A 25,130-nucleotide genomic window follows, 5' to 3' on the forward strand; every position below is an offset into this window, starting at 1 on the left:
CCCAGTGTGAGCCAGTTGACTGGGACAATAATAAGGTAGAATTCAAGATGTTACTAAGAAGCACACACAAATTTAAAGTGGATTTTATTTGAGTCATGCAAGCCTGAAACATGTAAGTTTCTGGGATGATAATGCTCATTCAGGTAGTAGTTTTTCCTGTTCCTTTGTTCAATAGTTCTATCCGTTTTAAATTATATTTGAATCTTCACCTCCTGACCTCATGCACATAAAAAAAAAAAATGTGTTCGCCACTTTCAGAGTTGGTGCACGAACATGTGTGAGGTGAGGCATGACATGTATGGACATTAAATGTCAGGAAAGTCAATTGAGCACAAATTCTCATTTGAAAAAATACATTGTTCATATCTGGAAGCTGCCCGGCAGAGGTAAGGACTCAGTGGTGGTAATAATTGAGGGACATTTTCCCCACCCACATTTTATCCTGTCAGTCTGGGGGTTGAACCCACTTCCCCACATGGGGTCTACCGAAGGTGTCTAGGCTGAGACTCAGTGTTTTGAAAGGACTATTTAGGATTCTGCAGGTGTCAATGATGTACAACCACATTCCTTCTCTTTCCTATAGGTGTCTATTTAAACACACAGTAATACTTTAATGATACCACTTGTAGTAAGATTAACAGCCTTTATATGCTGTAGGTTAGCAGTGTGTAAACGGCACCATCTCGTTCACAATGCCATGACAAAGCTCGGCAGCAAACTCCCAGGGAAACCGACTGCGACACCTTGCAGTAATCATCTGACAAATAGATGTCACCGAGCAGAATTATGTTAGGAGAGGACGAGTGTGGAGTCTGGCACTGCACTAAGGCAATAAAGGTGGTGCTGCTCTCCAAAAAGACAACCAAAAAGACACATCTCATAATCAAATAGACAGGGAAGTGGGAAATGGTCTTCAGGGAATGCTTCCTGCACTTAGCAGATGAAAAAAGGTCAAAAGCCTGTCAGGGTATAAAATACATTTACATTTTGACTGTGTTAGTACTTAAGTCAAATGTAATCATGGCAGAATTGCTTCAGATAAATAATTAAGTGTGTGTGTGTGTGTGTGTGTGTCAGTTTTGTAGTTTTAAAGGGGAGGTAAGCTCAGTGTATTTTCATAATAAACTGACAATTACATTTCAGTGGTCCAATTTAAAAAAAAAAAAAAACTTATTTTGGAGAAAACAGTGAGAGTAAATGTTGCATACTAATCTACGAAAAGAAAAAAAGAAAAATGTGCACGTTGCGTTGGCACTTCATCCTACTCTGCTCAGTATAGCTGTGTATTTATAGTCACCCTATTTTCAAGGCGTAGAACAAATATGTTATTCTCAGATCAGCCCGGCCGAGCTCGCACAGTTTATCCTTACTTCAACACGCCTAAAGTCTCTTTCCTGAGTGGCCGACAGTCCGTCGCAGCCTGTGACAGTTGCACAGTGGAGGCACAGGGCTCTAAATTTAGACGTACTGCTATTGAGGGGCAGAAGCATTTCCTATACACTTTCCAAACACACACACACACACACACACACACACACACACACACACACACACACACACACACACACACACACACACACACAGTTGTACAGTAAGTGTCCAGCACTAAGAAAGTGGGGGAAAGAGCGCTCTGAAACAATGAATGCTCAAGGGGATGTTTGACCTCAAAGAAAGTAGAGGTATTGTCTTGGTGCAGGATTTCATTTATCAAGTTCTCTGTCTGAGAACAATAATAACATATAACATGTCCATTGTCATTCTGAAATGATCCTACAAGCAGGAACTGGTGTTTAGGATGTTCTGCGTGTGTCCCTTTTAAAATTATTACCATAATGCAGTGCTGCTTTTACTACTTGGTGTAAACTATAGACTGTATATGATTAATACAGTCTATGGTGTAAACTTGTAATTGTCAAAGTGATGGGTAACATGGTTCAAAGTGTCACATTAAAGTTAAGAGTTCATATCTGCTACAGTGCTCACATGTTGGGGAACATCCAGTTTAAGTGTGAATTTGGAGTATAGAAGCTTTGATTAGAGGAAGAATTGAGTAAGGTCGTAACAGTGTAAGATTTGTGAGAAGTAACACCCAGGGGTTTCCTTGAGAAATAGGCTACCAATGCATTTACTGTTGGAGCAAAGGTATTTCCCCCTTGAGACTAACAGTGAGCAAGGGCGTAGCACTTTGTTGCTACTGCATTCATTACACCACTCGCTAGTCAAGCTCTGTCTCCCTAAGGACGTCCCAGAAGTCGTTTGGATGTCCCCAGGAGTGTGAAGAACACAAATCACTGAGTAAGACTGATATAAAAAAACAGCAGTTGTTGCTTCTAATTTGGCTACATGTGAAGTATAACAAAACAAAAATCATGGAATCATTACTGGTGAAAAAAAAGCATCTTCCTCAAGGCGGTCTGTTCTATTAAAAGCTGCTTGTATGAACTGTGCAGATCTTTTGGTGGTTTGTACAGAGCACAGAGAAAAAACTATGTTTGTTACAACATACTTAATAGTTAAGTCAGTTTAATGTATATATAGTAACCCAAAATCACAAATCCAATCTGCCTCAAGAAGCTTTACAATCTATAATCAACAACAACACCCTCAGACCATAGTGCATACTTTAGAAAAATACTGCTTTCGATAATAACATTATTTTTTCAGTGTTTTTGTGTTTGACTTTATTATTATTATTATTATTATTATTATTATTAAAAAATCTATAACTTAACTATTCACCAACACATTATTGTATTTAATATAGATGCATTCAAATTCAATATTAAGTTTACCATTATTATCATTTTGTATATGATTCCGTATTAAATTGTCATACAGTACATGTGTACGGAGCTCATTTAATACAAAAAGAGTCCTAAAGCACATCATCTACCAAAAGCCAGTCAAGCTTTAGTAACGGTGAAATACATTTCCCATGGAGCTTCGCGCCGCGGCAGCTCCCCGGCACTCCTCCTCCCACCAGCGTCCTGCTGCTGCCTGGCAGAGCTCAGAGCGGAGCGGACTGAAATGAGCAGCTCCGTGTCTCTCACGTCCAGAAATGTGCGCAGGCTGAAGAACGAGTCGCATAGCTGTCTGTGTGTATCCTCCTCCGACTACTTCACTCTCATCGGCAGCACCGAAGAATAGCACGAAGGATAGGCTACACGCGCACTAAACAAATCCAGACACTTTTCTGTTCAACCAGCCGCTGAATGCAGATAGTCCTCATTCTCCGGTAAGCGCTTGTTTCATATCTTCACACCTCCGTGTAAAAGTTGTGTTGTGTTCTTGTGGTTGTTTATTTTTCATATCGCTGCTGCAGCTGGGCAGAGAATGTGTGTGTGTGTGTGTGTGCGCGTGTGTGTGTGTATGTAGGACTCATTGGGAAACTAAACAGAGACTGTGCTGTAGTTGTGACTGCGGCAGACTCATTACTCGCAGGGAAACCAAATGTGAGCAGCGGTGACAGCGAAGCTGGAACAGAGACTTGTTGCCTTACACCAAAATATTTCGTTTCCTGTTCATACTAAACAGTGCTGGGAATATTGATACTGAGCTGTACATTTTGGGAACCGCTGTCTCTCTCTCTCTCTCTCTCTCCGTTTTTCATTTGGTCAACATTGGCAGTAGCCTGTAGCATCATGTCTATTTTCCAATGTCCTTGGCTGCAGCATGAAGTTAAACATTTTTTTAAGGAAATATAACTTATATAACCTCGGTGTTACTTTCACATTTCCATGAGCACAAATCTTAATATTACCTTGATATTAATTGCCTTATTTTAGGGGTAATGAGATGAAATGTCTTTTATTCTCTCCTTCTTGATTGGGTCCTTGTTTGTGACAGTGTGTGACAGCAGAAGATTTGTGGAAAACTAGGCCTATTCAATCTTCATGACATCAAGATATGTCTGTACTTGTTTTTGAGATCTAAATCAACTTCCTCTATGGTGACAGATTGACTGGTTTTAGACACACACCCACACCCACACACCCACACCCACACCCACACCCACACTGTATGGATGGTCATGTGTGTGGATGTTGCTGAGCCCTCTGGCTGGATAACCTCACTGACATGGCCTCTCCTTCCTTATAGCGTAGGGCTGGCGTGCACACATGAGCAAACACACATATTGTATGTGCATAAATGTGATGCTTGGTGAAGCAGAGGCGCACACACTGTTTTACAACCATCTTTCTCTGTAATTGTGAATCTGGATATCCTCTGCTCACCTGCCAAATACATGAACCCCCCACCCCCACCCCACACGCACACACACACACACACACGCACACACACACACACACACACACACACACACACACACACACACAGAGCCAAATGCCACCAATAGAAACCCCCTCCCTCAGTCTGTGTTGATGTGTTCAGTTGTTGAATAGGAGCTGCTGGCAGGCCATATACACTGCAGCAGACTGGCTTTCATAGAAGTTAACATTTGCCTCAGTAAACACAAGTTGCACTTTGTTTTAGCTTCCCGTTGCTTTTGCTGCACTTCCTCGTGTTTTAGGCTAACCATTAATAAAAACTGGCATGGCCCTGACATCATTTACTGGGAGCGTGGTGAATAAATACCCACTGCTCTGCTGAAAGTTGTAGCAGTTGAGGTTTCATTCCTGAATCTGTAACTGTGCCTAAAATGAGTTCTGAGTTCTTGAAATACCCCTCTGTCTAGACCAGCATGGAAGCAAATTAATTCAAATGATGCTAAAAAGAAATGCCAAAATGCTCACCCTTCCTTGTTTTCATGTCATTGTATTGTGTTTATAAGGCAGTAGCTTCCAGGCGTTTGCAGAGCAGCACGCACATGTCAAAGAGACAGAACTGCATATCTGTGAATAACTAAATCTGTGTCACTCCATAAGCGATTGACTGTGTGGCAGCAAATGTGAGAGAACAGCAGGGCAAATGCTTTGTGGCAGTTTTAACTTCAGAATATTCATAGCATGCTGTTAATGTTGGGATCTGGATGGAGACAAGGCGGGGTATGTGCAGCTGTTGCACGTAAGAAGGGAAATGAGTGAGGAGCAAAAGGGCCGAGAGCGTTCTCTGAGGACTTTACGGTACTGCACCAAGTCCAAGGAGAGTTTGTTTTTGGTATGGTATGATATGGGTAGCCTTTTGTTCACACATCCCTTAATTGAAAGGATCACACTCAAGCTGTCGAAACAATTTCCCATCCAGCTTGGATAGGAGGGTCTAGCCTCCTCCACACTGAGCCAGCTATTAAAACGCTGCTTAAGTGTTTGTATTGTGTTTTATTACAGCTAAACTCAGGATTTAGTTGGTCTCATTTGCATGTTTTCTTCTCTGTTCTGTTTCTTATTTTGTTTTATAAATGTTACGCGTTACCAGATAGGTCCGGTGTCTGCCTCATCATCAAGCAGACACATTACTTTGTAAAAGGAGCAGTTTTACATTTTGGGATTTACCGCTCCCACAAAGTGAAGAGTTAGTGAGAAAGTCTAATTAAATAGACTATTTCTGTTTAATGGAAAGCTGGGGCCAGTAGCCCCTTTGCTTAGCATAAAGACTGGACACAGGGGAAACAGCTTGCCAGGCCTTATCAAAGGTATAGAAAAGCTGCCTTTCAGAACCTTTTAACTCGCTCTAATTAACCCCAAGCGTAAAAATAACAAGTTGGGATTTTTGTTTTCACTTTTGGGTTGACAAGCAACGGGCAGAGACTCCAGAAAGTCATTGTTCTGGCCAATAAACAGTCTAGCAATTAACCCCTGGTAAAACCACGATTAGGATTAAACATTATAGATATAAAGTGTTAATTTCTGAGTTGTAGAGGTGCTGGTAGAAAGAAGTATTTTAGAGTAAAGCTATTTAAATTGGACTCATTTCTTGGTCTATTCAGAAGGGACTGAACCGCTTCCGGTTATTCTGCGCTCATTATAACTGATCAAAATGTGGACAGACTGATAGAGAACACAGAGATGCTGCTATACTGGGCATGAAGGTTGTGCTGCTGAAGGGATAACGTATCCTATTCGCACTGTGTCTGACTGCTGTGAAAGTTTCATCATAGGCTGTCAAGATGTCTTTAGGCAGACTACATGCATTTCACACTCACTTAGGCTTTAACAAGCAAGAGCCCCATCCCCATCATTGGTAGGCAAACAGAAGAGTGTTTGACTCTGCACCTCAGGTTTTGCAATTACCCTGCATGCCTTGTTTGACACCCCTGTCCATCTGTGAGACACACACCTATGAGACACGTAATTTTAGGCCAAGGATTGAGTCTGGAGGAAGTGCCTGTCGCTGTGACTACCAAAGACTGTTTATTAAATGTCAAGTTTGCTTCAGATTGAGCAGGATTCTATTAAAAAAATGGATAACACTGTTTTCTGTGGTCTTTTATCAGAAAGAGCCTTTTTTTTTCTTTATTGATCTGGAATGGAGCAAAACAGAGGAGCTGAACGTTATTGTTTTCCCTTTCAAATGGAGTTCCTGCTGTGCTGGACAGGATGGGATTTCTACAGAATTGAATTTCTATGTTTTTATGGTGTTCGCTGTGTTCTCAATATCCCCCGTAACATCACTGAAGTAGTTTGCATATTACATTTGTAAATCTTTCATGGACGTGTTTGCCTCTGCTTTGTTCTTGCATTTCTCAGCCTAAAAATACTCATAGCTTTAGGAAGGTGTGGGTTTTTAACTTGCAAGGGGGGGTTGGCTAAGGAAGAGGAAATGCTTAAGAGGCGCTCCAACAGGCCACTCAGCAGTCAACAAGCTGTGGTTGAGGGATGCCACTGTTAGCTGCTACCTGTCAAGGGAGCACCAAAATGTGTTCCTGTGCAGGCTAATGTGAATTTTGGATTTACTAACATCAGATTCTATGATGCTTGATGGGATGAGCTTACAAGGGTTACGTTCATTCCCACCCCTGCAGAAAAGCCAATATTGCAGCGTATATTAAGAGTGCTTTTAATTCAAGGCTTCACCAAGCTGCAATGGAACAAGTCTGTGGTGAATATTTATGTATATGATGATCCAGCCTTTAAAGTCCAGTGGCTCAGAAATGCAAATTCTCACAGTAAAACCAGCTGAAAAAAGATACATGACACATTTGTTCACGCCTCAGCAAGATCAGGACATGCTTATTCAAAGTAGGGAAACCACCCAATGTTCTGCTCAGATAAAATGTTAAATATAACAAGACTTAATAAATGGAAAATCACATCTTTGAACCATTAGGAATCTCTTCTTTAACAAAAGGTGAAGGATTCATCATCTAGTAGCAGCTTTTTCACTCTGAGGTTATTATTCCAGATTTACTTTTTTATTCTCTGTGATCGTGATTCATTTATTTTTTTAATGTCAACCTTTTATGGGTGTGTTTATTTAAACATGTTTCACTTCTAATGGCAAGAGACAGCACCTTTGAGACAACAGGTGACCTCATTATGTAAGCATACCAAGCTCAAGTGTGTGTGTGTGTGTGTGTGTGTGTGTGTGTGTGTGTGTGTGTGTGTGTGTTTGTGCGAGCAACACGTCTCACATTGTTAATGCCAGACTTGTTTGTCTTGACCTACAGTTTAAAAAAAAATCCTGCCTGAGCCTGCCCGGAAACACTTACCAGCCAAAACACATAGACATGGACATACAGCACCTGTGCACCCACAGGGTATTCACACAAATATTTGAGCCCTCCTATTTGGACACACAACTTGGACACAACTTCAAGCACACTTGCCTACACATCAGTTTCCACTTACCACACATGTTAAACAATTGTTTGCCTCTTTCAAACATACAGTATACACACAAACTGTCATCAAATCAATGTGGCCCTTAGGAATTTTCTCAAGAATAACAGGGTGTTTGACTATTCTGCAGTTTTTGTTGTGTACGGACTCTCTCTGCTACAGCACAGAGACAGACCTCACCTCTGTGCTGAGAGAGAGCGAGAGAGAGAGAGAGATAGAGATAGAGAGAGAGAGTGTGGCATCTTTAAGGCAAGTAAACACTGTGGATGCGATTACCTGAGATTGCCTCAGGGAAGCACTAATGGGAAATCAGAGTCCCTCTTCCGAGGATTGTGCAAAACACAAGTTGTTATGTATTCACCTGATGTTAAAATCTACAAAAAGAGAGAGACTGAGAGAGGGTTGAGTAATTTGAGATGACTTGCATTCTGGCACACTGGCGTTGCCGTCTTGTGTAGGAAAAGATTTAATCTCTATTTAGAGTTTGATCTGTTGTCATGATGATGGAGCTTGATGAGAGTATTGGTACCACTCTCATGATTGTATTTTAAATATGAAGCTCCAACCAGGAGACAGTTAGCTTAGCTTAGCACAAAGGCTGGAAGCAGGATGAAACAGCTAGCCTGGCTCTGTCCAGATAAGGAAACAAAAGGAAGCAAAATTCTGCGAGGCAACAAAATCCACGCAGCATTTCTAAAGCATGCTAAGGGCCGGCATGTTGATCACCGAAAATTCCAGTCTATACGCTAAGCTAGGCTAACTGGCTTCAGGCTCTAGTTTCATATTTTCCGTACAGAGTGGCGTTGATATTATCGTCTGACTCCCAGCAAGAAAGTGTGCACATAGCTTCTGCGGATTCCAGGTCCTTGTCAGACTCTGGTGTTGGACTGCCTACAAATGGAGTGTTGCCAAGGGGCAAGTAGCAACATTCTCTCTGTAACAGAAGCTTCATCGGAAGTGCGGTGACACCCATGCAACTTGTAACACCTTTTTAAGTGCCATAAATGTGGTTTGCAGCTGTCATGTACGAAGGAGCTGTGAATTTACGACAGCCAAATGATCAGCAGCATGCAGAGAGCGTGGAGGGGTGAGGTGAGGTGATGGACAGACATGGGTGAGTTAACAGGGTGTGTATAGACTGTCGCTTCTCCTTGGTGTAAAGCGCTGCTGATGCAGCAGACCTACACACACACACACACACACACACACACACACACACACACACACACACACACTGCAGGGGTGGGATGCCAGAGTGTTCCTCATCTCACACTCTGCTGGCAAAAGCACTGCAGGAAGGGCACACACACGCACACACACATGCACATGAAGTACACACATACTGTGAACACACTTACACATGTACTGAGCCTTATTTGTATTGTGTGCAGCCCTCTCGTGTTATGTCTTTTTGAGAAAAATATCAATTTGTTTGTGTAAGATCTCTTTTCTGTCTGTCTTTCTGTTGGACTCACCTGGTGCGGCTTTCTGCATATACGAGCAAGCCTTTGTCCTTGTCTAAATCTCCGTCTTTGTTTTCCTCTCCAGGCATCTTTGCTGTCAAAAAACAATTATGTGGAGACAGCAAGCAAGAGCTAATCTCTTCCTGCACATTTTAGTTTTTTTGTAACGTGAAAAAAGCACAATACAGTAAGTCAGTGTTCTATCAATGTTAATACGGTCATTATGTGTTTATGGGATCAGGTGTTAGACATGTGTTTGGAGAGAAATAGAATATCTGTTCATGGACAGTTTATAACTGGAGCTGAATAAGGGTTATTGGGGACGCCATGAAAAGACAAAGAGATGATTGTCGGGTTGGCTTTCTTACATCTTTGTGTGTGTTTAGCATTTGTCTAACATGCATACAGTGAATCGTGTGTTCCGTGTTGTTTACGTGTAAATGCTGTTCCATATAAATTGGACAGAGCGGATAGGCACATACAAGGATCAAGGGATAGTGTAGGGAGGTTTTGTGCACTGCAGGGTGGTTGCTTGCTCTGTGCAGATGAAGGATGGGACGGCCATGGATTGGCTTCCATCCATCACCAAGGACCTCAGGCTGGCTGACACCATTTTACACCTTCTCTATCTCCGTCTGCGTCTGTCATTTAGTTTAGCTTAGTTTATTTGTAGGGGACCATGCACAGTTCAAGCCCTGTACCAGAGTTAGTTATACAGCTAATTTACATCTGTGTTCCCTTGGCAAGGGAGATTTGCCCACTTTTTTCCACTTTCTTTGTCCCTTTGGCCCCGTTCCTTGGTTGATCCCATAATCTCTTCTTATTTTTTATTCAAACACCTCGCACATCGTTTTCTTCTTCTTTCTCCACCTGTCAGCCCATCTTCATCTTCCCTCACATTCCAATCCTCCTCCTCTCTAACTGTCTGTCACTTATTCGTACTCCTCCTCTATTTGTCTCCTTTCCATTCCTCTTTATTTATCACCCATCCCTACTCCACCCTTTCCCCTCACACTGTCTTACCAGCTCCTCTCTTTCTTACTTTATTTCTTTCTACTGTCTTTTTCTGCATCCCTGCCAATGGCATTGATCACACGTATTTGCACGTATTTGAGGAGAAGTTAAGGAGGAAGGCTGGAGAAGATTTAGGAAGGAGGCTGAGGCATGCCGATGAGGCGCCTGACCTTTCTTATTTTAGCAATTTTTCAGACATACAGTACTTCTGCTGGTTGAGATTGTTTAATATCACCGCACACACACACACATACACATACACACACACACAAAGACAGTCTGTCTGTCCTGCTTACAATTAAAGCGTACCTCCCTCTTCCCTTTTCTCTGCTGGTAATAGGAAATGCCCCTGTTATCTTAACAGGCACCAGCGTATTAATATAAGCTGTTAGGCAAACATGCTGGGGTACATGCTTTGCTATGTGTGGGTTCTGATAAAATGCAATAGTACAAGGCAGAAAGTACACCAGCCAGCCTTTTTAAGCTATTTTCCCCAAGGATTTTGCATTCATCAGGGTAATAATGGTGGTGAAAGAAGGTGAACAACAGACAGGTGAGAAAAGAAAAACTTAAAAGGTGCGGCATGAAGTGAAAGAGAGCTCTCCATAGTCAAATATTGGTGTTTAAGTTTAGTTTGGTCTTCTTTTAGTTGGTTAGAGTTTAGAGAAGGGAGTGAGGGAAGGGACGAAGCACAAAGCCTAGGGGCCAGAATCAAACTTACTCTGATATAAATACATGATTGCATGAGATTAGGCATTTCTATTTCATTCTCACTAATTCAAAAAAAAAGGTCCTTTTTTCCAAATGCCATCAGTATCCTCAACCAAACCAAGTGATAACAATCCAACTGAGCTGCTATTTTAATATATTTAAACACATATATTCTTTTTTTATCCTGATATTTTCTTTTCATCTTTTTTATACTTTACTTACTATGTCTGGGATGTTGCCAGTGCTGTTAACTGCTTGCTGTCAGTTAGCAAGCTCATGAGCTAACAGAACAATACGTTCACACAGCTAATACAAAAGACTTTGATGCATGATTGTAAATTTCTGAGCCAATACCGATGTTTAGTATTTTCATTTGGCCGATGTTGATACCGATGCAGATGTTTGTTGTTTTACAAACATGTGTTTTGTACATTGTAATAGAATGGTGCTTAAGAAAGGCACATTCAGGAATAAAACAAACATTATTGTTGTTGATTTTTACACTGAAATAGCAATCACAGCCGAGGGGATTAGACTTCCATTAAAAGGAGAATGTCTAACTATCTAACACCAGCGTGGGAAAGATTGAGTGATGAGGGAGCCAGAGAGGGAGGAGCCTAAGACACTCGCACACGCACTATAGTAGTATAGTTTAATAGTTATATATTTAGCAGCCTATGTATTTTTGTTTTCAAAGAAGCAGCATCCTCTCTGCTGTCACTAATGTTACCTCTCTTACCCAATGTGGAAAATGCGGTCGTTTTTGTAGCAAGCCTGAATACAACACTGCCTTTCCGGCAACCCGGAAGTGCACGCAAGCCGGGTTTGAGGCCGTAAACAAAGTGGGATGAAGAGAGGAGGGCTAACTTTAGGCTAAGGCCAACTCCTTATCGGGTATTACTGCACAGCATTTTCCTTGCCAATGTAGGGGTCTTTCACAAACAAAATGGATGATCTTCGGCTGCGGATCACCAGTTGTAAAGGTATTATGGACTGTCACATCATGCTTGTCACAGAAACGTGGTAACAACGGAGCTGTGCAACAGCATGTGCAGACGATGAGTGTGACGCCACGAAAGAGACACACAAATGTAGATCACAGTCGACTAATTACTCACGGACTCACCCCCTCTCACACACATTTGCCAACTCTGGCAGACTTGCTCCCTCCTTCTATTTCAACATGTGCGAGTAGTTAAAAAAACGCTGGCACTGTCTCAAAAATGTGGTCGCAAAATGCAGCCATTTGTCCGCACTCTGGAGCCCTGCGATTTGTCATTTTGTTGAACTTTCCTTCAATAACAAACCAGTGAATCTGCCAACAACTATGTCTGTCTTTTCAGTGATCTCTCTGCCCACACTTTAACATTAGCAATAAAGGAAGTAATCCATTTAGATTTCTGTCTGGGCTTAGAGTGTATCTTTGTTTGAAGCTATCTGGCTTATACAGAGAAATTGAGCATCTAGTTGTATCCATTTTCTCCTGAGAGTAGCCTTTAGGCTGATTGCAAATGATTGTTTACTGCAGGGACAGTATTTATTAATGGACTATAGGGCATTATGTCACCAGAGAGGTGTGTGTGTGTGTGTGTGTGGGTGTTTGTGTTTGTGTGTGTTTGTGTTGTGTGTTTGTGTGTGTTGTGTGTGTGGTGTGTGTGTGTGTGTGTGTGTGTGTGTGTGTGAGCGTGTGTGTGAGCGAGACAGGCAGACAGGCAGACAGCGTGCATGTTTGTGTGAGTCTAAATACAACAATTTGCAACATGAGAATTGTAAGAAAGCTTGAGAAGGATGCATTTATATCCATTAGGGCTATTTACACATGTTGTGTTTTCTCTAAAATGAGAGAATTGCTAACTGATATCACAAAGTCATCCAGGGAATTGACTCTGTTTCCCACCGCTCCACCCTCCTCCTCCTCCCTTTCTCCATCTCTGCTGCTGCTGAGCTCTTTGAGTAGGCTGGTTGTTTGCCTATGCTGGCTGCTGGTAAATATGCTTCCCTATCTAGGAGTGAACAATGGCAAAGTCAAAATGTAAAGGAAGGAGGAAGAAAAGACAGATACAGAGAGAGTTCTGAATGAGTAAGTAAATAAATAGAATTGGGGAAAAGATGTTTGAGCCAAGTGGAAGAACAAAGAGTTGATTGTTGAGATAAGTTAGTGGCCTTTCAGTTCGTGGACAGTTGATTCCTAATGTTAGATTCCCTCATGAAAAGTTAGAGGGTTGGTCACATTCACTCTGCTAACAGTTTCCCTCCTTCTATCCTTGTTTATATGTATATATATATATATATATATATATATATATATATATTACAACACAGCCTGGTGAGGTTGTGAAGAGAAGAGTACACACTGGGCCTAGAGATTAGCACTTTTGACAAATGCCAACAAAGCTTAAACGCTTAAGGTGCAATAGGAAAAGCTGCACCTTTTCTTCAGATAGCAGGAGTGTGAGTTTTGACCAAAAGGAAGGGCAAGAGGGAGGGGGAGATGAAAGTTGTTTACCTTCCAGCTTTTGGCAAAGGAAGTGATTCCAGTGCCAGAGAGGGAGAGAGGGATGCACTGTTTTAAAAGAGAGCTATGTGAGAGAGACCCACCACAGCAGGGTGCTCTGCTGAGCTGCAGTGAACAGCGACATAAAAAGGTTTTGAACCAGAGCCAGGCCCCTGAGCTTTCTATGAATACTGGGGCGCTGAGCAGGGGAAATGATGGGGGGGAAAGTTAAAGAAAATGGAGGTTTAAAAGGGAGGGGGAAAGATGAAAAGAGGTGCAAGAAAACATGAAGAGAGCATGGAAGGAGAAAATAGGAGAGGAAACGAAAAGGGAGATGAGAAAAAAGTGGAACCCTGTGTAGTAAAGTAAAGTAAGAAAAGTGCTTTCCAGTGTACTCTTTTCAACTTGACAGTTGGGAATCAACCATGGGATAGACGACTAATGTGTAATGCAGGGCTTTAACTCTCCAGGACACTTTCTTTTACAATGTACTGCAAACGTTCTTTGTTCGTTGGGGAGACGTAACGCAGAGATTCAAACATGAAGCCATCCTTAGAGAATGTGAGTCGATAACAGCTGAACCAAACAAAGGCTCTACTTTAGGTGGAGGTTTGGATATGATCATTAAGAAATGAATCCAGGGGAATGTAAGAATGAAGCGGAGGATAGGGAAAGAAACTGATTGGAGGAATTTGGGAAAATGAGCCAATGGCAACTCTCAGACAGACTAGGCAGTGACAGCAGGAAGTCCAAGTTGTAATCAACCCTACTTGATGCTGATTTCCTAGACATAACAGACCTAACATTATTAGCACTCAGATGTAAGATTTTCCAGTCTAACTGGGCCTCCTTTTTGAGAAATGTCTTGAGAACATTTGGATAAATTGCCCTACAATTTGGTGCTAACAGTGTTTTCCTCCTGAGGATGAATTGTAAAAACCTCTCCTGACTTTTCATCCAGTGGGGAAAAATGTCTATTTGTCCGATACTTTGGTTTATGACTAAATACATAGGAAAAACTAATTTCCATCAGCTTTTCTTTGGGTTTGGTCTTAGTTAGAAAATATTTGCGCGCCAACACGTTTAACTAAGATGGTGAACATGGCAGACGTCAGCATGCTAGCATTGTCATTGTGAGCATGTTAGCACACTGATGTATGCATTAAGCTTAAAGCATTGCTGTGGTTGTAGACTTTTTTTTTTATTTTTATTTTTTTTACTGTTCACCTGCAAATGCTGTTGTTAAGTTTACATATCATACAGTATATGACAAAGAAAAGCACTTAAAGGTATACTGGAGATGATCCTGGTTGACTTTGTTGTTAATATATGCTGATAAGCTGCTTGTAGATGTCTCTTTTTACTTTGTGCTTTGATGTTGCATTTTTGCTCTGATTTTAATTAATGTTCAAAGAGCTGTTCTCTTTCAAATTGTCAGGAGCAATAAAAAATGATGTGATGGAGACGGTTTTTATCTCAAGATGAATGGAACCTATTTGGTCCCCTTGTGTCGTGTTTGATAAAAACTGGCTGCTGCAGTGCTGAGGCAGGAGAGACGCAGGCTGTGGGAATTCCACAGCAGCTCTCACTGTATATTATTCGTCAGTTTTCCCTTCTCCCATCCCTACTTAAGCACCTTTGCCTTTCCTTGTAATGAAGCACACACACATATGCACAGACTCGTGGCAATAAACACACACCCGGTCGTAAAGCTGTACATTAAAAGCCTGACTCAGAGCAACAAATGAGGCTGGGGGATTAGCTTCTCTTCAACCATGTTATGAAGGTTATTTTTAGGCTCCTCTCAGTCAAACAATGCCTCATAAGAAAACAAAGCTAGTAGGGTTTGGCTTTTGAATACAGCTCTCTGGCTCTGTATCTGTGGGTTAGTTTTCAGCTCTCGTTGCTTTTGACTTCCAGTAAATGTTGCCTTTTAGGAATTTACACACTGTTAAAGGGGGTTTCTTATGACATGTACATAAACTCAAAAGTTAGATGACGTGATTTAAAATAAATCTGGGATTTTTGTGCCTCTGCCGTCTATCTTAGTTTTTCACACACTAACAGACCTTCCCCTCTTTCCCTCCAAAAATACGAGTGTAAAAACCCCCGCCAAGATCAGTGTTGGCCTTCAGCCTTCACAGTAACTAATCACTCAGACAGCGTGGCCGTGCCCTCTCATTAAGCATGCTGTACACCGAAAGCAACATTGCTAATGACTCTGCTTTGCCTGTTACACACATGATACTCACAGACTTAATACTGTTTTGCCCCTGCAGAGACGTGCTGGGAAAGTTCTGGAGAAAGTGGGATTTTCCACCACTGAAACGAGCAACACAATAGCTGGCAATGTTGTGCAGATGAGTATTGTGCAGATTTTTTTATTCTTTCGGCATTGCTTCTATAAAATAGAAGTTAGAAAATAGAAGCCATGCCGAGATTGTAACCTAAAGCCCCCCGTGGAGCTCTCCCAACAATAACATTACTGTTCCAGAAACTTCACATCCCATTTGCTCTGATGTCTGCACTGCCGGTTCGCTCTGAGCTTTTTCAGCACTTGTTTTCTGCGCTGTCACCTTGCATCCGCTGATGGTTGTAAGTTAGCATATAGCCCGCTCATCTGTTGGAGGAGAGTTAGCCCGCTTGCACTTCATGAATTTGACGTTGTCAGCCGAGCATGCACAGATTCAATCAGCAATGATTTGCACGGAAGCGGATCACAGTTCTGTTGAATCCAAGTCAGTATTGCACGCTGCCTGAAACACACAACCTGTTTCTTCTTTTGTGAAGCTCTACCACAAATATTATGGTGATGTTCATAAATTGACTTGGATGTCACACGCCTCAACATGGTGACAGAAGTGTGTGTCTACTTTGTTACACTTCATGCTCTGTCTTTTGGCTTTTGTTTGTCGATTGGTCCTCAGCAGTCTTTCTGAATTGTTAGCTGGTGATGAATTGCATGGATAGTGTAGCAGCATTGATTTCTCTTTTTCTCAATGAAAGGTCGCATATTGACTATCTCAGTAACTCAATCGCTTTGATAATAGCACAGAGGTTTGTCTTTGTATGAAAACAAAGTGCATACAGGCTTGCGCTTGACATTGTCTGTCATTCTTTCCATTTTTGATTGTGTGCAGGTATGACAGTGTGCATGTACCACCATGAATATGTGTTTGTCAATGTCTTTGTATTGTGTTCTTATGCAAGTGTTTTTGTGCCTGTGAGTGCCTGTCTGTATGTGTGAGCGTGTACATCTAAAAGGTCTTCATTATCAGCCTCTTGGCAACAAGCAAATGTAGAGCCACTGAGTTTTGTTCTGTCTGTGCATCGTCAAGGCTCTGTCGCCCTGGGTTACAGGGTTTCTTGGGGATGGATGGACAGTCTGGCATCACCAAATTACCAGCTAGGCATGTGGGCACTCTGTATTCTAATTTCATGCTCTCTTTTCCTCAGTATCCTCCCCCTTGTGTTGTAACAGGAGAAACCTGTACCAATTGGTACATATTTCATATAGTCAGGAAGTTTATTCAAACAAGTTTGGGGGATTAGGAAGCAAAGTTTGTGTGCTTTTGAATATTTGTCCATTCAATAAAACCTCTGCATAAACAGTTCAATGTTTTGTCCTCGCAAACAGGAAGCAAGCACGCTATTTTATCTTCCTACTCCAGTCCAAACAAACACAGTTATTTTTATTCTGTCACAATTAGTAGATGGCAAATCACACACATCATGAATGGAGTTTGTTTTCAATTATCGAGTTGTCATGGTGATTAATGTGTGCTTTTGTAAAATTGTAGCCAATTAAATCCTTTAAATAGACTGTCTCATTTATTATTACTATTGCATGAATTATCATGATGTGTGCCGTTGGGATGGATGTTGTCTTTAGATATGTTGTGTATTGTTTTTAGGTGTGTGTGTGTTTGAGAGAGAGAGAGAGAGAGAGAGAGAGAGAGAGAAAGAGAGAAAGAGGAAAGGAGTGGAGGTTTCAGGCGCCAGTAAAGAGGATGTGTCTGGCAGCTGTGTCATTTTGCAGAGTAAAGGATTATGGGAGAATTACAACAAATGAGCACGAGGACACACACACACACACACACACACACACACACACACACACACACATACACACACACACAACTTTCTCTGGGTGTGTGAAAGCGTGAGTGAGACTGTGTGTTCATCAGTTCCCGCCAGTGACTCGCCACTGTGGCATTCACAGCAGCTGGCACTGCTTTAGTCACAGTCTACCTGCAACTTCGTGCAAATGCTTACACTGACATCGAGTTATATCACACCAGTGAATGCAACAACACACTCTTTCAATGAATAGGATAGGAGCCATTTTTTTGCCGAGCTCTGCAAAGAAGGTTGACATAGATTACTCCCTTTACATAAACCTACCAGATATTGTTCCCTTAAACTGAAGCATGTAATTGACTAATCATGTAGTGAAAACGTATGACGATGAAGGGTAAATGGATTTTTCTATCCTAACGTAACTAAAGAATTACTACATGGTTACAATAGAATTATTATAGGATTATTTTATCGCTAAAGTAGATGTGACTTCTTACCCTCACAACCATCCCTTCTGCTCTATAGCATCTCAGTGACATTTGCAGCATGTTAGGTGTTGCATTCGCTTGTCGTAAGACCAAACACACACCCCAGACACGCTCCAGTGATGTACAAAGAGGGGATCGGGGATAATCAATATGTAATGTGTCTGTGTTTCCTTTTATGTGTCATCTCTCATGCGTTCTTACGCCACACTTTGAAGCGGTTTTAAATCCAGCAATGCATCCTAGAGTGTCTCTGAGGGCACCGTTATGCATTGTCATTTTTACAGCTTATTATTGGGACACGCTGCTTTAGTGCGACACGGCCCGCCAAGCGATAACATGACCTGGGGAGGTTATCCGACCTCCGAACATCGGGAGGGATGTTAACAAGCTTTTCTGGATTCCTGGGTGTGTGTCATACAACACACGCACTCTGGCACAGATGCGTCGTTACACACTCTCTTTCTCACATGATAGGATAAATCTGTTGTGGATGGACAAACTAATGGATGTTTGTGGGGCTACAACTAACTTTATTATTTATTCATCTACTTTTTAGATTAATAATTTAATGTATGTAGGGTCAAACATAATGACAGTGAATGCGTAATGATATTAAGCATCAAAAAGCAAAATCCTTGCATTTGAGAAGTGTTCAACAAACGTTTGTATACATATTTGGCAATTTTAATATGACTTAAAAAGTTGTATATTGATTTGCATGCATCCTACCAGGCATCATGTTACTACGGCTGCAAAAACAAAAGAAAATGTTTTCTGACTACTTGTTTGTTCTATTAACGGTCAGGAAATAGCAAGAAATGCCCATAATGTTTTCTAAGATTTCAAGGTGATGACTTCAAGTTTCTTGTCTTGTTTGACCAACAGTTCAACATTCAATCTGCTATCATAGAAGACAGTGGCTACTAGCACAAATCTCCATTTGAGAAGCTGGAACCAGATTCACACATTTGGCATTATTGCTTAAGAATAGACATATATAGACTATTAAGCTGTGAAAATTGTTGCCAGTTGAACCTCTGTTAATTAACTAATCGACCAATCATTTCAACTCTACATTTAACTATATGATATACTGAGTTGGACTTAGTATGGCATGATCACCTGCAAACACCAACTGACAGAAAAAGTGTCATGGGGGGGGGGTCTGTCAGGGGGGTTCTGTCAGTGGACTTGCTAAGCACTAGTTATTTGTGAAAAAACTGGATGGACAAACAAAATTGATCCTCCTGTCATTTTAGTACCATGAAGCTGCATTCAACTACGGAAAGACTCTAATCCTGGCTGCACTGTCAGCAGCTCCTCTTTATGGGCCAGTGCACTAATGAACACCATGTGTGTTGCGGGTTTGATTCCAGGTTGTAACATATGTCACATATGACACCTTTTCACACATCCTGTCCTTGCGGTGGCTCCAAATTTTACAAAATGTTATGCTCCACTCAACAAATCCCAGGGTCAGGCTATGGAAGTCATTATTGAATCATAATATGGATCATCTGCTCGACGTGTTGATTAATTATTCATAGGACTAGACTCTGAGGGGAATAAGAAGTGAGTTGTAGTACGTCTGTCAAACATCAGCTAGAGATCTCAGGTCAATAACTTTCTATTCCGAGAGTTTTTTAACCTCCCAAAGGTGTTGAGATTTTCCTCAGGGGGCTAAATTGAGTCTCTTAGCAGCTTGTTGTACTTCAGCAGTCAATTAATCTCTTCTTCTACTTGATCTTTTTCATTTCCTGTACAAATCTTAGAGGATGAAGGGGGAGTTGTCTGAACTAACTTCAACATCTGTCACTACTTTCTTTACCTTAATGGGTCTTCAATTGAAAGGGCTCTCAAGTGTGTTGTTTTATCATGTTGGCTGTCTCTTTTCTCTCCTTTAAATTAATGAAGTTATTGGATAAATGGGGGAGGTACTTTTGAAGCAAATCAATATTTTGTTCGCAGCAGTCAAGAAAGGTTGTTAGGAATTCTGGCATGAACCTTATAGTCATAGAAAGTTTGTCAGTCCTGACACATTTCTTTCTTTACGTTTACTTCTATTCTACTTTTCTTGCTTGCTATCAGAAAAATAGTGTGATCTTTTGTGGCTTTTATACTTCCAATATGTATTTTCTTTCAAAACAAAAGCGTCTTCACGGCCAATTTTTCAAAACAAAACACACTTTAAAAGGACTTGAAAGCTGTAATGAACACAGTTTTTTTTGTCCCTGCTAAAGAAAGAATGTCCTGACTTTAAACAATGGGAATCCCCATTTTCAAAGGCGTTGAACTCCGAGGGGCCTGTATTTGCAGAAGTTGTGGCTAGCCACATGAACATAGGGTGCAACCAACTGTTTATTAGTGGCCTGTCAGCAGAACAATAGCTGTTTTAGCTGCATGCAGAAGGAAGGCTAAATGCTAAATCTGCACAGCTAAGGGGAAAGGCTAACCACACAACAAGGCTGAGAGAAGTCAAAACACAGGAAATTCGCGGCTGTTTACTTTTGCTTGTCTAGACCTGCTCCTACTAATTAAGTGCAAAGAGGCTCCTTGTGGATTTCTGAGGGTTCAAGGTTACTGGTGGGTGTTTCAGTGTTTGTGCTACTTTTAATATAAGGCAGCGTTCGACCCATTTGTGGCCCTTAGGAGTGTGTGCTTCTGTGGCGTTGGTTATACAGTAATCCCCCAGCGACCCAGAAAGTGATTTCTAGAGCAGCTGGTTATGTGGGCCATCGGCCTAATAACACAACAATGGCGTAATATGGCTGAGAAAGTGTTAAAGACAACAGGGGTTTGGCAACTTAGCGTGCATTATAAATGCAGCATGTAAAATTCATGCCACGGACCACCACACTGCCCCCCAAAGCTGCAGTGCATCTTGGGCATGTAAACCTCCACTGAACAATGTGTCTGAAAACACACACGCACACTCAGTATTGTGCGGTATGTGTGACCCAGAGGGTTTTATTAACAGGAGAAGGGCTGATTTCAATTATTAAAAAAATGCATAGGATTAGAAGAAGTAAGTATTGTATTGTGTGTGTGTGTGTGTGTGTGTGTGTGTGTGTTTGTGTGCCACATGCAAGCTGTATTACTGAGGTGAGGGATAATATGAATAATACTGTCTGACTTTTTCATTAAATCTTAGCACCCCTGGTTTAGATTGAAATACTTTTTACCCATAGTTCTGTAAGATTTTGTACACAGGACATTTAGTACAGCACAAAAGGCTGAAGGGTGACAGGTTTCCCAGCATGCAGCTGCATTCTTGTGACTTCTCATGGGGCTCTTTACTGGACAGTGCAAGGACAGAAGGGGTAAACCAAGAGGACAATCCCAACAAACCACTGTTCTCTGGGGCATCTTTATCCAGATGAGGCCGTTGTCTCACGGCCTCTGATGAAGCTGTGTGTGTGTGTGTGTGTGTGTGTGTGGCCTGTTTACATTCCACTGATTCCTCACGGGATTCCTTCTCTCTAGTCTCTGTTCCCCAGCTTATTTGCCTGGGAAGGTACGTGTGTGTGTGTGTGTGTGTGTGTGTGTGTGTGTGTGTGTGTGTGTTTGGGATATTTTTAGACTTCTCTCTGAAATACAATTTGCAACTGTCCTCACACCAGAGCTTACCCTCGGTTGAACTTCACCCCCTCACAAACACACACATCCTGATGGACTCTTTGACCTTGAGTGGATTCCTTTAGGAGTTGAAAGTGGGAATATAATGCTCATGTGAACGGTAGGCACCTTAATGCATCATCCTGTGGCCCTCAGCTCTGTATATTGAGTACTTAAAGTGCATTTGTGTTCATTTTCCAAAACTCCTCTCTATTGGAGATTTCTAGGAAACCTTACACAACAAATTTGTTGGAGGAAGTGAGAGGATTGCAGATGTCATTTTTCTGCTCAAGCAGCTTAGTGACAAAATCTACAATCTCTTCTCTGGCCCTGTTCACACTGTTAATTCCTCCACAAGCGATGCTTTCAATGCTCCTTGTTGTGTCATGCGACGGTAAACTGGTTGCTTATCTCCCCTTAATCTTCAGAAGCGACAATCACACGAAGTCGTTGTGCTCTTTTTAAAACTTGATCGTCATTATATTTATGCTTTGGTGGATAGTAAGCAGCAAAGAAAGACAGGCAGGACGGCAGATAGAGAGGATGACATGTTGCAAAGATCAAGAGGGGTTTTCTTCACTCAGCATCTATTTAAAGACACCACGTCCGTTTTCCTTTGATTAACTTCCTCCGTGGAAAAATCTTTGCCATCTACACCGGGGCAACATCTTGTCTGCTCTGATAGCAACAATAATTGATATGCTGCTGCAGACAGTCAGGAAGTCCTTAAGTAACCGAGCAAGAAAGAAGAGTCATAATCGCTATTTCATGATGTCATATTTTGCATTACACATTTCACCCAGGGTGATATCAACAGGAAAAAATCACCATCAGCAGCACTTGAGGGGTCAGAGCAGTGTGGAGTGTGTGTGTGTTGTGCAGCGTGTGTTAAGTGTCCAGGGCTTTGCTAATGGCCTAATATGAGTTTGCGGTCAGACGCAAAGAGAGGTAATTTACAGGTGTAATGGCTCTTGATTTTCGATGGGTACTCTAGAAGAGTGTGTGTTGGGTTTGAGTTCAGACGTGTGTCTGTATGTGCTGAGTGGTGGTGTACATACAAGTGGGTAAAGGGAAAACAGATTAACCCTTGTGCTGTCTTCCTGTCAACCATGAAAAAATCGCTTTTTTCCCACATTTTTCTCACTTTTTCATTGTTGTGGGAGCTTTTTTTTAGGTTTTTGGTGTTTTTTTCCAAAGTTTCTTTATATTTTTAATCTTGACATTTTCAGCGCTTATTTCGATGGCCCAGTTTTTTGTGACAAAAAAAAAAAAAAAATTCACTGAAAACTGGTGAATTTGACGCAAGGACAACATGAGGGTTAAAGGCAAATTATTGAGTGGAGAAAACAACTAGTCCTTTTTAGATGAAACAACACATTGCATTATTTGTAACTGGCCTTCATAGTGACACATATAAGCATTTTCTGATCTGACACCACTATGGTTATGGTTTAGTAACATAAAGGACATGATGGTTTGGGTTTAATAAGGTACTTTTTAAAGATCTTTTTTGTGTTTGCAATAACAACCACTTGTTAAAGGTTAGGGAACGATGATGATCATCAGCAGCCTCCTGTGTCAAAGATTGATGTTTAGTTAACCCATCCATCCATCTGACCTGCTCTCTTTGTGTCTGTCTTCCACTGACTTTTCCTCCTCTGTCACTCTGTGAATAATATCAGTGAGTGTCACCTCAGTCTGTCCCGCTCTCTCCACACATCTCGCCACATTATCTACCCACTGTGTCAAAATGGATTTGCCTCAGGCCACATGGGCTTCCTAGAAAGTGTCAGAGTGTGAAGGTGTCTCAGTTGCATTTCCCTTTCGGCTGCTGCTTGCACACTGAGTGTTTTTAATGTATTCTTTCAGTTGGCTCACCGCCTTTTTTCCCCTCCGTCTCTCTCTGTCACGCTGATTGTCTGTCGCCTGGTAATTGGTTCATCTCTATTCGGACTCTGTGTGCGTCCATTTCTTGCTGTATTTGTGTGTCTAAACTCCAGGGTGCGTGTGTGCGCAAATAATTGTGTACATGTGCGTGTGTGACTGACAGCAGATTTTCCGCCACCAGCAGGCGTTCTGTTTGCTGCTCTGATGCACATTCAGTTTGTTCATTTGGTTTTCAGCGGTCCCTCGGGACATACTGAGCCGCTCCCATTAACTGATTCCAGAAGCACTGTGGCAGCCACCGTCTCCTTGTAAATAAATATTCTACCGTGTTACATATTTATTATACATGATTTGGCCCTCTGCTTCTTGAAGCTGTTGAATATAGCAATCAGGTTGTAGAAAAGGGAGATGTAGCTGTGTGATTATGCAGTTTTGGCTCCAGTCTTGATTCCAAAAAGATATCTGTAGTGCATAACTATGTTTGGTGTCTTCACTGGCAAACAACAGGTGATAGTAGTTGAAAGAAGTGGGTCAAACAATGTAGGTTAAGCATGAGCTGGAATGCAATATAACAAGCTTGGTTTTGATATAACTTGATGTAGGGCTGGGGGATATGTCGAAAATCAGATATCGCGATATTCATGTCCTAATACGTCGATGACGATATTACGGCAATATTGTAGTGTTGACAGTTGGTGCTTTAACAAAATATTTTCACAATGAGATTTAAGATAAATAATCTTCAGTAATGTAAATATAATCACTAAGTGGTAGAAGAGAAGAGCTAGAAGACTCTGGTAACACAAGACACGACATCACTCTGCTGTAAAGCAGCCTGTAAAACCAAGAAAAGACACTTACGATTTTAAGACGATATCTAGTCTCATATCCCGATATCAATATAATATCGATATATTGCCCAGCCATAACTTGATGTTTTTACACTTTGTTTTTTCAACAAACAAACGTCAACCAAACAAAAATCAAACAAACAAGATATAATGTGTAATTAGTCACCTAGGTGCCAGGAAGCATTTCCCAAAATGTTGAGCATTTCCTAAAGACGGGAACAAAGACAATCGTTTGTGCACATTCTCTCTCCGCTGCTTTTGAATCCTCCTCTCTGACCTGGAAAGCCTCTTCTTCACTGAACACCCTCCCTACTTACCACCATGAAATGTGGAGTGTGCTTCGGCTCTTGAAATGAGAAAGCCTATGGAATTGTGAAAAAGTTGGAGCAGGGCCGTAACTGCCGTGTGCAATCTTCCAGTGTTGCTCAGGTGTGCTTTTTAACCAGAAATGTAAAGATGTTATGTTGTCTGAGGGTTGCCCTGTCTTGCAGTATTCAGTATGTAAACCCCCACGGACACACCAACCGTCCGCCCCACCCCCAGCTGCTGTTTCTGATTGTAGATTTGCCCTTTGAGTCCCTGCAGGCTTCCATATTTTACCATATCTTTATGGGCCGGCAGAAATGTTGAATATGCTGCGGTCTGGAGAAGGTTGATGCTCTGGACGGTAAGAGAAGAGGTTAAGGGCATAAGGATGAAGAGAGAGAGGTGGAGGGGTGGCAGAACGACAGATTAGACAAAGACAAAGGGAGGAAGGACAAGAGCAGAGATACAAATTGTAGGAAAGA

General features: G+C 41.6%; 1 protein-coding gene across 3 annotated transcripts in view; it reads left to right on the top strand.

Annotated features, from left to right (window-relative positions):
• The first annotated feature begins 2,979 nt into the window (after window positions 1-2,979).
• Window positions 2,980-25,130, top strand: part of pag1 (phosphoprotein membrane anchor with glycosphingolipid microdomains 1) — a 48,750-nt gene continuing 26,599 nt past the window's right edge. For 2 of the 3 annotated variants that reach the window (XM_032535815.1, XM_032535816.1), the window contains exon 1: window positions 2,980-3,235. The gene's annotated coding sequence lies outside the window, so the exon portion shown is untranslated. The remainder of the gene's footprint in view (window positions 3,236-25,130) is intronic. The other variant, XM_032535814.1, reaches the window with a different exon arrangement.

Source organism: Etheostoma spectabile, chromosome 14, assembly GCF_008692095.1.
Source record: "Etheostoma spectabile isolate EspeVRDwgs_2016 chromosome 14, UIUC_Espe_1.0, whole genome shotgun sequence".
NCBI classification, from domain to species: Eukaryota; Metazoa; Chordata; class Actinopteri; order Perciformes; family Percidae; genus Etheostoma; species Etheostoma spectabile.